The 10091-nt window shown below is 34.7% G+C and overlaps 1 pseudogene; it reads left to right on the top strand.

Annotated features, from left to right (window-relative positions):
• The first annotated feature begins 7743 nt into the window (after positions 1 to 7743).
• On the top strand, positions 7744 to 9238 carry LOC149018265 (short-chain dehydrogenase TIC 32, chloroplastic-like; annotated as a pseudogene).
• The last annotated feature ends 853 nt before the right edge of the window (positions 9239 to 10091 follow it).

Here is a 10091-nt window from a genome sequence, read left to right as displayed (position 1 = left end):
CAAACATATATAGATTAAATTGAAACATAACACTAAAAAGGAAAAAAAAAAAGAGGGTAAAAAACACGCAATTAAACCATTTTACGTGAAATGGGACAAGAGGGGGACATTAAAGAAATTCACATGATGTTTTAGTTTTTCCTTACCCCTTCCTTTTTTTCGTAAACATCACATTTGAGTGGATTACCATAAAAATTTAAGATAAAAAATTCCTTCTTCAACGATGTCTAACAATTTTGGGATGATGAAAATAAAGAAATGATTGATCGTTGATAGATCCACAATGTCATTACATTGGATTCTACCCTGAGGAGTTGCAGTTGGCAAAAATACAATACTTCTTGAGACCAGGGGAAATCCTGGCTCTCTTAGCTTCAATAGACTTGATTGAACTCTGGTTTTATTTCTTACCTGTTGAAAAAGATAAAGAGAAAGCACACCCATCGATGGTAACCGGAAGGAAACCTTAGTTGTGGTTGTTGCTACTTGAAAGCGAATAGAGAGAGAGGCGATGGGAGGGACATGAAAGGGGAAGGCATTTTAGTAATTTTTTTATTGAGGGGTATTTTTGTCCTTTAATTATTCAAATTTGAAAACATAGCCGCAACAAACTCTTTTATAGTTCAAAAAAAGTCAAAGTGGGCACTCTCATATTGTAGCCACTCAAATGAGCAGTCAAGAATTTAGGCCCACCTTAAATGGACACCATGGGTGAAATATAAGCATTTGGCTAATCAGGCCCCTATGCCTGTTTTGTCTTGGGACTAAATACCTCAAGTTTAATTTCCTAGTGAAAAGGCATAAGGACTAAGGAGAGCACAGGTCTTTATCCTAGTGGATTGAAGATCTAGACTCTTGAAGGAAGCTTCTATTCTTGTTTATTATTATCATTATTTTTTAATCTTTTTCATAGTATCATAAATTCACCATTCAATTCCTTAAGCCATGCTCAATGAATTCTAAAAAAGAATTAGCATAACAAGAAGATAAAATAAAAAGATATAAGAGATTCAAAGCTCATTTATTCATTAATATAATCTCAACGGATTTATATATTTGTCCCTCTAATTTCTAGTAATACCCATATCAGCAATGGTAAGAACATTTGCAAATGCCGTTGTAGATTAAAGGAGATGGTTCACATACACCCTTGCCATCCTTGTGGTCGTGGTTGCATTTTTTCTGGCAACGAGAACGAGATTGATCGGAATAAGGATTACAGCCACCCACGTCTACCATGCAGATAGTATCTGCTGCCTCCACTTCGGCCGCCATCTTCTCAACTACAAACAATCATAAGCATTAGAAGAAATCTGGGTTTTTCTTAGCTTTAACCATGGAAGAATTCATGAAGTAAGAAACAAACCTGAGACGAGCATGAGTAAGACAAGAACACAGAAGGTTATGTAGCGCTTCGCCATTTTATAACAATCTAATATGAATTCCCAACTAAACTGACGATGAAGTAACAAAACTCTTGCACTTCTTTTTGTATGGAGCTGATCAGTAGATCGAGATGGTTTTATAGGATGATATGAGTAGTAATTAAAGAGCCAGATCTCAGTATCGCACCAAAACAGGTAAGAAGAGATACAGTTCATTAACCAAAGATATTTCAATTAAGGAGTGACTATTAAGGAATAAAATGGAGGGGATCTGATCTGATCTGATGGATTTACAACTTTGATGATAGAATTGTTTTAATGATGTAATAATTTCTGAGTCCGGATCCTCCACTAACATGGAGAGGAAAAATTTCAACCTATATAGTTGGATGTTTAACACATGTCCAATCTAAACACAAATCCTCATTTTTATGAAAGGAAAGAAGATTTGAACTTCTACATTTTGGAAATTTTTCTAAACAAAAGGTTTTATATTTAGATTAGACATATGTCGAGCATCCAACCATGTAGATTGAAATTTTTTTCTTCATGTGGATGGAAGGTCTAGACTTGCTTTTCTTTTCTTCTTTTGCTTTTGATAAATAACTTCAAGATTTTCACCAAAAAAGATAAGTAAGCTAAGTAATCTCCTTTCATTGATCCATTAAATGGGTCACAAGTTATGACAGTCAGTATTGACTGAATCCTTTCTAGCGTCTCTGGCAGAGAATCCTCCTCAATATAAACATTATTACATGGATTTGCCAAAGATCCTAGTAGTAAAGGGATTCTTGTTTCCCACTCTCATGGCTAGTAACCCATTCAAACATGATATTACTACCAAAAAGGAATCTCAAAACAAGGGCATAGATTCAGATCCTCTACCCACATGAAGAAGAATTTTCCAACCTACATGGGTAGAGGATCCATCTCCAAGAACACAAAAATCTCCACACAAAGAAATATATATATATATATATATATTTTTTTGGGGGAATAGGTAGCTGATAATATTAGAAAAATAATGTACAAAAATTACATTCGATAATAAATCTTTCCCTCTACATCATCATGGACAATATCCGTGAGGGCAGAAGGTATTCCCCCTGGATCAAAATGGATCAACGACACCTCAAGAAGGAGGCTAGAGGATCTGGACTCCAATTAAGGACACGCAGAGTTTGAAAAGTAACGTTGATGGTGCCTTGTTAGATTAGAATTTCTCCAGTATAAGTAAGTTTTATATATGTTCACGTTACCTTTTCAACACTAGTTCAACTATTCACTTCCAACGCTAACCTCTAATCACCATCACTGGCCAAAATATTTACAACCCAAACGCTCCCCTGCAGCCTTGCCTGGATTGAGAACTGGTTCTAAATGGGTGTTAATATAGAACATTGAACTCTATCTTGCATTATTTGGGGACAATATATAACTTCCACCGGTTAGTTGCATCAAGGATGGGTCAATGGGGTTGAACAATGAGGGTTTTAGGGTTGAAAATGCGGCAAGGCTGATGAAATCGCAAACATTATACAAAGGCTCAATGGTACAAAGTAGTAGAGGTTTAGCAACTCCTACATATGGATTGTTGCACAAGGATAATCACGGTGGTGGTTGTTACCCAAACACTGGATTACAAGGGTAAAATTGAAAATAATGTTGCATTTAAATCTAATTTCTTGATAAGGCACCCAAAGCTTACTTTTAAAGTTAAGGCAGCCTTTTAGAGGATGATTGTCCTATTTATTTTTGATAAGGAAATGGACCATCTATTTTCTTATAGATTTATGACATGTATCCCAACATCACATTAAAAGGTTGAGGTCCATTTATAAATCACATCATTTTATTTTTTAATTCAATCACAAGTCTTTGATGTGACTTATAAATGGATTTCAACCATTTGATGTAATGTTGGGACACATGTCATACATCTACAAAGAAATGGAGTAGATAAATTTCCCTTTTTATACCCTTTTAGTAAACTTAAAGCACCTCGTATCCAACGTCTGGTTCAGTGTAGATTTGATGAGAATGATTTGAAGGTGGAAGATTGTGCTTCGTTGAGGGACTTCTTCTGGTGGTGAGATGTTAATCCTTCTTTCTTTCGCAAGGTGCCGTGTTTCCATCATGGTTGAAGTCCCATGAAGGTTGGTTCATTATTAACACTAATGGTTCATTTAGGAGTGAAGGTCGGGATATGGTGCCATTGGTAGCGGAAAAATTGGCAGGTTATTTTTGCTATCACAGGAGGCACTATTAACAAGGACATTCTCGCTTGTGAGCTCAAGGATATTAAGTGTTGTCTCATTGAGGCAAGAAATCACAGGATGCAATGTGTGGAGGTTAGGAGTGATTGTATGAATGTCACTCAAGCAATTAATGGGGTGGCAGCACCCCCTTAGTATGTTGTAGAGCTACATGAGGAGATTAGTTTGTTAATGAAGGGGTTCTAGCAGTGTCCTGTTGTTCGCAATGTTAGAGAGACGAGTCTATGTGTAGACTAGTTGGCTTTGCTAATGCTAATTGTTGGTGAACTTAGTTTGGAGATGGAGTCTTTCCCCGCTATGTTGCAAGCATTTATTTGGGAGGAGAAATTTGATTGATGTTTATTGTAATAGTCAAAGTTCAGGGTATTTGCTAAAAAGTGATGTCATTCAAGTTATATTATACATGCACACAAATAGGAGTGAACAATAATTTAAGAAATTTTATTTATGTAAATGTAATGCGATTTTTAAAAATTATTGTTGCATTTATTTTAAAATATGGGTAACGTGTCAAAATATTTTGAAAAACATAATCTAAGAGCTTCTTATCACCTAAAGGTAAAAGAAGAAATTTTTTAAAATTATTGCTATCTTATAGTATTTGCTAGATTACATTGAGGCTTGTTGCATTTTGACCCAAAGGTTGGAATGTTATTTGATCGGCTCATATTAACTAATATTTGATATCATTAGTATACTCAATATTGTATGTATTTTATACTTGTATGTTTGATGGTAACATATGTTTGTTGTAGAACATAATTGATTGTTTCATTCAATAAAAGCTTCCACACGTCAATTATGACTTATTCATTAAGACCATCAATTGGACTTACAAAAAGTGATATGCTTAATTTTATGGGTAATTCAAGAAATTGTTCGGTGAAGTATATAATAATAAACAATATGTTTCAGGGACAACGTACACTTTTAGTAATTAAAATTATTTATTTACTTTAATTTCAAGTTGATTTTTGTTCGTAATAATGCTTATTTAGTGGGAGAGCTTAGTAGTTGATAACAAATTACTGTTGATGATATATCTCTATATATGATATATGAATTATTTTTCTTATAGATGTTTTAATGCATGTGCATTTATTAATACTCTATTGTTATAATGTTTTGGAAATAGTTGGTTTGTTGAACATTCAAATTCAAACATTGTAGATGAATTAGTTTCAATCATAATATATTAATTCATGTGAATTTGGGAAGAATTTAGAATTCTTTTCTAGTTTCATATTTGATACTGTCTTCGGGAACCATTGGTGCGAGAAGGTGAAAAAAAAACCAGTCTTTTTCGTTTTTGGTGTAGCCTGTAGGATTTTATATGACAGTTTAGAGGCACTGATCGCTTCCATTGAAGACAGTGAAAATAGGGCAGTAACATGAATTCATTAATGACTCTATGGATTCTTATTAAATTCTAAGTTTCTAACCATGGTTACTTGATTTTGAATCCCAAATGAGTGTTTTGTAATTGTTTATGATTCGTTCATTGAGAGAACTTGGAATTTAGTCATTATTTTCATCATCAGTCGCCTCTCAGCGCAGTGCAGATCCAATTAGATCTCGACGTAGAATTGGAAACATTCTTAACTTGTGATTTTGATGGTGTAGGGCCTTGGCTGGCTCTCTTAGCTTCGATAGACCTCGATTGAACTCTGGTTTTATTTTTATATGTTGAAAAAGATAAAAAGAAAGCACACCAAAGTTTAAAGTATCTATAACTAGTATCTAGTATCGTATCGGTTGGCTAAAAAATGGATATGTATCGGCTAGTATCGTCGGATACTTTAAACCTTGAGCACACCCATCAATGCTAAGTGGAAGGAAACCCTAGTTGTGGTTGTTGCTACTTGAAAGCGAAGAGAGAGGCAATTGGAGGGACATGAAAGGGGAAGGCATTTTAGTAATTTTTTATTGAGGGGTATTTTTGTTCTTTATCCAATTCAAATTTGAAAACATAGCTGTGGATTTTTTATATTTTGAAAACAAGTCAAAAGTGGGCACTTTGATATTTTAGCCACTTAAGAGAACAGTCAAAAATTTAGGCTCAACTTAAATGGGCACCACGAAGAGAAAAAAAATCATTGTACCATGTGTGAAATATTAGCAATTGGCTAATCATGCCTTTTATGCCTTGTTCTGTCCTGGGATTGAATATCTCAAGTTTAATTTCCTTTTTCTAATATATGGTGAAAAAGAATAAGGAGAGCATAGGTCTCTTTCATAATGAATAGAAGATCTAGACTTTTGAAGCAAGGATTCCAACTGCTTTTCTTCTTTGTTTGTGCTCTTTTTCATAGTATCATAAATTCACCATTCAATTCCTCAAGCAGTGCTCAATGAATTCCCAAAAAAAATTACCAGAACAAGAAGATAAATTAAAAAGATATAAGAGATTCAAAGCTCATTTATTCATTAATATAATCTCAACGGATTTATATATTTGTCCCTCTAATTTCTAGTAATACCCATATCAACAATACTTACATATGCATCGGCCGTGGATGGGTGAAGTATATGGTTCACACAAACCCTTGCCCCCCTTGTGCTTCAAGTTGCACCTTTTCTGGCAAGTACCTTGATCTCGAGTATCACAGACACCCATGGTTACAGTGCAGGGATGTACTGCCTCTACTTCGGTCGCCATCTTCTCAACTACAAACAATCACAAGCATTAGAAATCTGGGTTTTTTAGCTTTAACCATGGAAGAATTCATGAAGTAAAAGACAAACCTGAGACGAGAATGAGTAAGGCAAGAACACAGAAGGTTATGTAGCGCTTCGCCATTTTATAACAATCTAATATGAATTCCCAACTAAATTGACGATGAAGTAACAAAACTCTTGCACTTCTTCTTGTATGGAGCTGATCAGTAGATCGAGATGGTTTTAATAGAATGGTATGAGCAGTAATTAACGAGGCAGATCTCATTATCGCACCAAAACAGGTAAGAGGAGATATAGTTCATTCCCCAAAAGATCTTCCAGATTGATTATGGAGTTGACTATTAAGGAATGAAATGGAGGGGATCTAATCTGATGGATTCACAACTTTGATGATAGAATTGTTTTCATGATGTAATAATTTATGAGTGTGGATCCTCCACTCACATAGAGAAGAAAAACTTCAACCCACATAGTTGGACGTTTGACATATGTCCAATCTAAACACAAAATCCTCATTTTTATAAAAGGAGAGAAGACTTGGACTTCTACATTTTGGTAATTTTTTAAAACAAAATGTTTGGAATTTAGATTAGACATATGTCGAGCATCCAACCATGTGGACTGAAATTTTTTCTCTTCATGTGAATGGAAGGTCTAGAAAAGATAAGTAAACTAAGTATATTTCCTTTCATTGATCCATTAAATGGGTTAGAAGTTATGACTGTCAGCATTGATTGATACTGGATCCTTTCTAGCATCTCTGGAGGAGAATTCTCTTCAATAGAAACATTATGGATTTGCAAAAAAACAGGAATCTCAAAACAAGGGCACAGATCTAGATCCTCTACCCACATGAAGAAAAAATTTTCAACTCATATGAGTAGAGATTCGGACTCCAAAGACACACAAATCTCCACATGAAGAAGAATTTCTTAACCCACATGGGTAGAGGATTTGGACTCCAAGGACATGCAAGATATGTAGAGTTCGAAAAGTAACCAAATTAGTATATAAATGGTAAAAAAACGTTAAGTGACGTTTTAAAATCGTGACATTTAGTGACATTTTTTTCAAAGTGCTCCCCATCGAGGTCGCTGATCCGGATTCCCTCCTGGAAAAAAAGTTATTAAGTGATGAATTTCTTTGATTTCTATTTTCAATTTTTTTTAACTCGCATCTTGATTACATCTTCAAAAGGAGCTTTGTAATAGTACGGAAGCCCATGAATTAAAACTACTAAGAAGCAATTATGTGAGACATTAAAGCCTCTACACGACTCTGCCTGAAGGATTGCTACTAGATCAGCTAGGGGATTATGAAAGAACTCCATCTCTCCCGCGAACCAAGCTGAAGTTTCGCTTCTGTTCTCATTAATTTTCTTAATTTGACAGTAATAATGCGCAATAATGGGTTGCCCTTTTCAACTCTCTGTAGATGGAGTATAGTTGCAGTTTGCTACCAACACCTAAGTACGTAAGAGGTACACATATATGGATTGCATGCATGCATGTTGAGATATATATCCAGTGACCTGGGTGGTTTGTTGTCTTTACTTTTAGGGCATTTCCTTCTAACAAAACTCTTGCTAGACAAGCTTAAAGCTACATCAAATTCAACCTAATCAACTAAGGTTGAAGGAAGAATTATCAATGTGTCATCATCAGCTCATAGATATCCAAAGAGTGCTTCATACCTAATTGGTTTGGACAAGATAAATGACCCATCTACGTATGTAATGATCTTTCGTCTTCTAAACTCTAGTTTGCGTCTTAATTCATTGGTTGAATGACGCATGAACACAGGTACACTCCTTTTGATGCTTATGGTCGATCAAAGCTCACAAACATACTACATGCTAATGAGTTAGCCAAACAATTGCAGGTAATAAGGTATCATAGGATTAATTCAATCAAATTTGAAAATTTACTAATATATATCATGATTTCTTGTCTTTCATCTTCATCTTAAACTTATAATTAGCTCACTAATTAATTGAATGATCGAGAATGTGAATTAGGAAGAAGGAGCTAATGTGACTACGGATTCTCTACATCCAGGACTTATTCCTACTAATATAACTCGATATTCGAATTTTATGAAAGGTAACTAAACATATATGCTAAGATTGTTCTTCTTTTCATACGAAGAATTTGAATTCCATGCTTATTGTACTTATAACATATCTTGCTCTCTTGCAGCCATTCCCATAGCAGTTTTATTGAAGCCATTTGTGAAAAGCATAGAACAGGTATGTAGTGTTTCTATCATGATCTTTTTAAGGACCCATTGGAAAGTTTCTGGATTTCTTGCTTTAAGAAAAAAAAAATGATAAAGTTTTTTTGTTTCAGGCGATTTTTTAAACATAAATAAAATTTACGGAAGTTTTTTATTCAAAAAATGATTTTGATGCAATTGTTACGTCTATTTCTCAAAGCAAAAGATTGGTGTGGTCTAGGTGAAACAATTTAGGTATGGGAATCTATGGAATTTGGTATTCTAATTAAACATAAGAACTTTGTTAAGACCCTACTTAGATTGTTTTTGTTTCCAGAAGCAAGTTTCGTTAAACGCCTATAAAAATATTTCTACTTCAAAAAACATTCAAAATTGTTTCTATCGAAACAGAAACTCTGAATGGGTTATCAAACGGGTCTTTAGTAACTTCAATAATATTTAGTTGATTTGTGGCACTAAAGTTGGGAGTTGAACACAATCTTCTAGGGTGCATCAACAACGTCTTATGTTGCTCTTCATCCCAACTTGAAAGGCGTTATTGGAAAATACTTTGTTGACTGTAATGAAACGCAACCTTCTTCTAAAGCTCTAGACAAGGATTTGGGTAAAAAATTATGGGACTTCAGTCAAGATTTACTTAACAACCTTCACAAACGCAAGTAGTTGCTAATAGGATTTGGAACCAAAAGAACCCTTACTCCACCCCCCCCTTTTTTTTTTGTAATTTGTGTTTCATAAATATCATTGATTAATCTTCAAATTTGGATGTTGATATTTGTGTGTATAAATTGGAAAAAGTGCCTAGCTTCGATGCTAGCACACGATTCAGGAAGTGACTACTCTACTCACATGAAAGGTGTGGATATTTCAGAACATCGACCCCCAGACACTAATATCAACTTCTAAAATGAAAACCAAAATGGAGGTTTGTTAGGAAATGGATGAAATTTGGATGAGGCTGAGTACGACGTCAAACCTTGCTATTGAATTAGGGGTTGAACTGATTACCTAATGGGATATTTAGAGTTTTAATCCACACAATTTCCTAAATTTTAAGAGCTTCGACTCTGAACATGAACTTGAACCTTGTTGGCAAGATATGCATAAAATAGCTCTGTAGGTTATTATTATTATTATTATTATTATTATTATTATTATTATTATTATTATTATTAGTAGTAGTAGTAGTAAAGAACAACTATTATCCCTTGGACGTAGGTCACACTGACCTCTCTCTCTCATATTCACACACGAGCAATGCATGGCATCTAGCAAGTATTATGATAGTATGATTAGGTGAAGCTAGAAAGGCTAGCATAGATGAGATGGAGGAGATGGAAGCTCTAGGAATTTCAGAGGTGCCTAGGGAATCGGTCTTCCTGCGTTTGAAGCCTCTAGAGGTGCCTACAAATGGGGATAAATCTTATGCGGGAGTAGTGGGGAGTTCGTTGTTGCCTGAGATCGATTCCCTCCCTTCTCCTATACAAGCAGGTAAGTTTCGCAGGATTGTAATCCT

The sequence above is a fragment of the Hakea prostrata genome, chromosome 4, assembly GCF_041222555.1.
Source record: "Hakea prostrata isolate BN-2017 chromosome 4, UWA_Hpros_2, whole genome shotgun sequence".
Taxonomy (NCBI): Eukaryota; Viridiplantae; Streptophyta; class Magnoliopsida; order Proteales; family Proteaceae; genus Hakea; species Hakea prostrata.
This window is presented reverse-complemented; position numbering and strand designations above follow the sequence as displayed.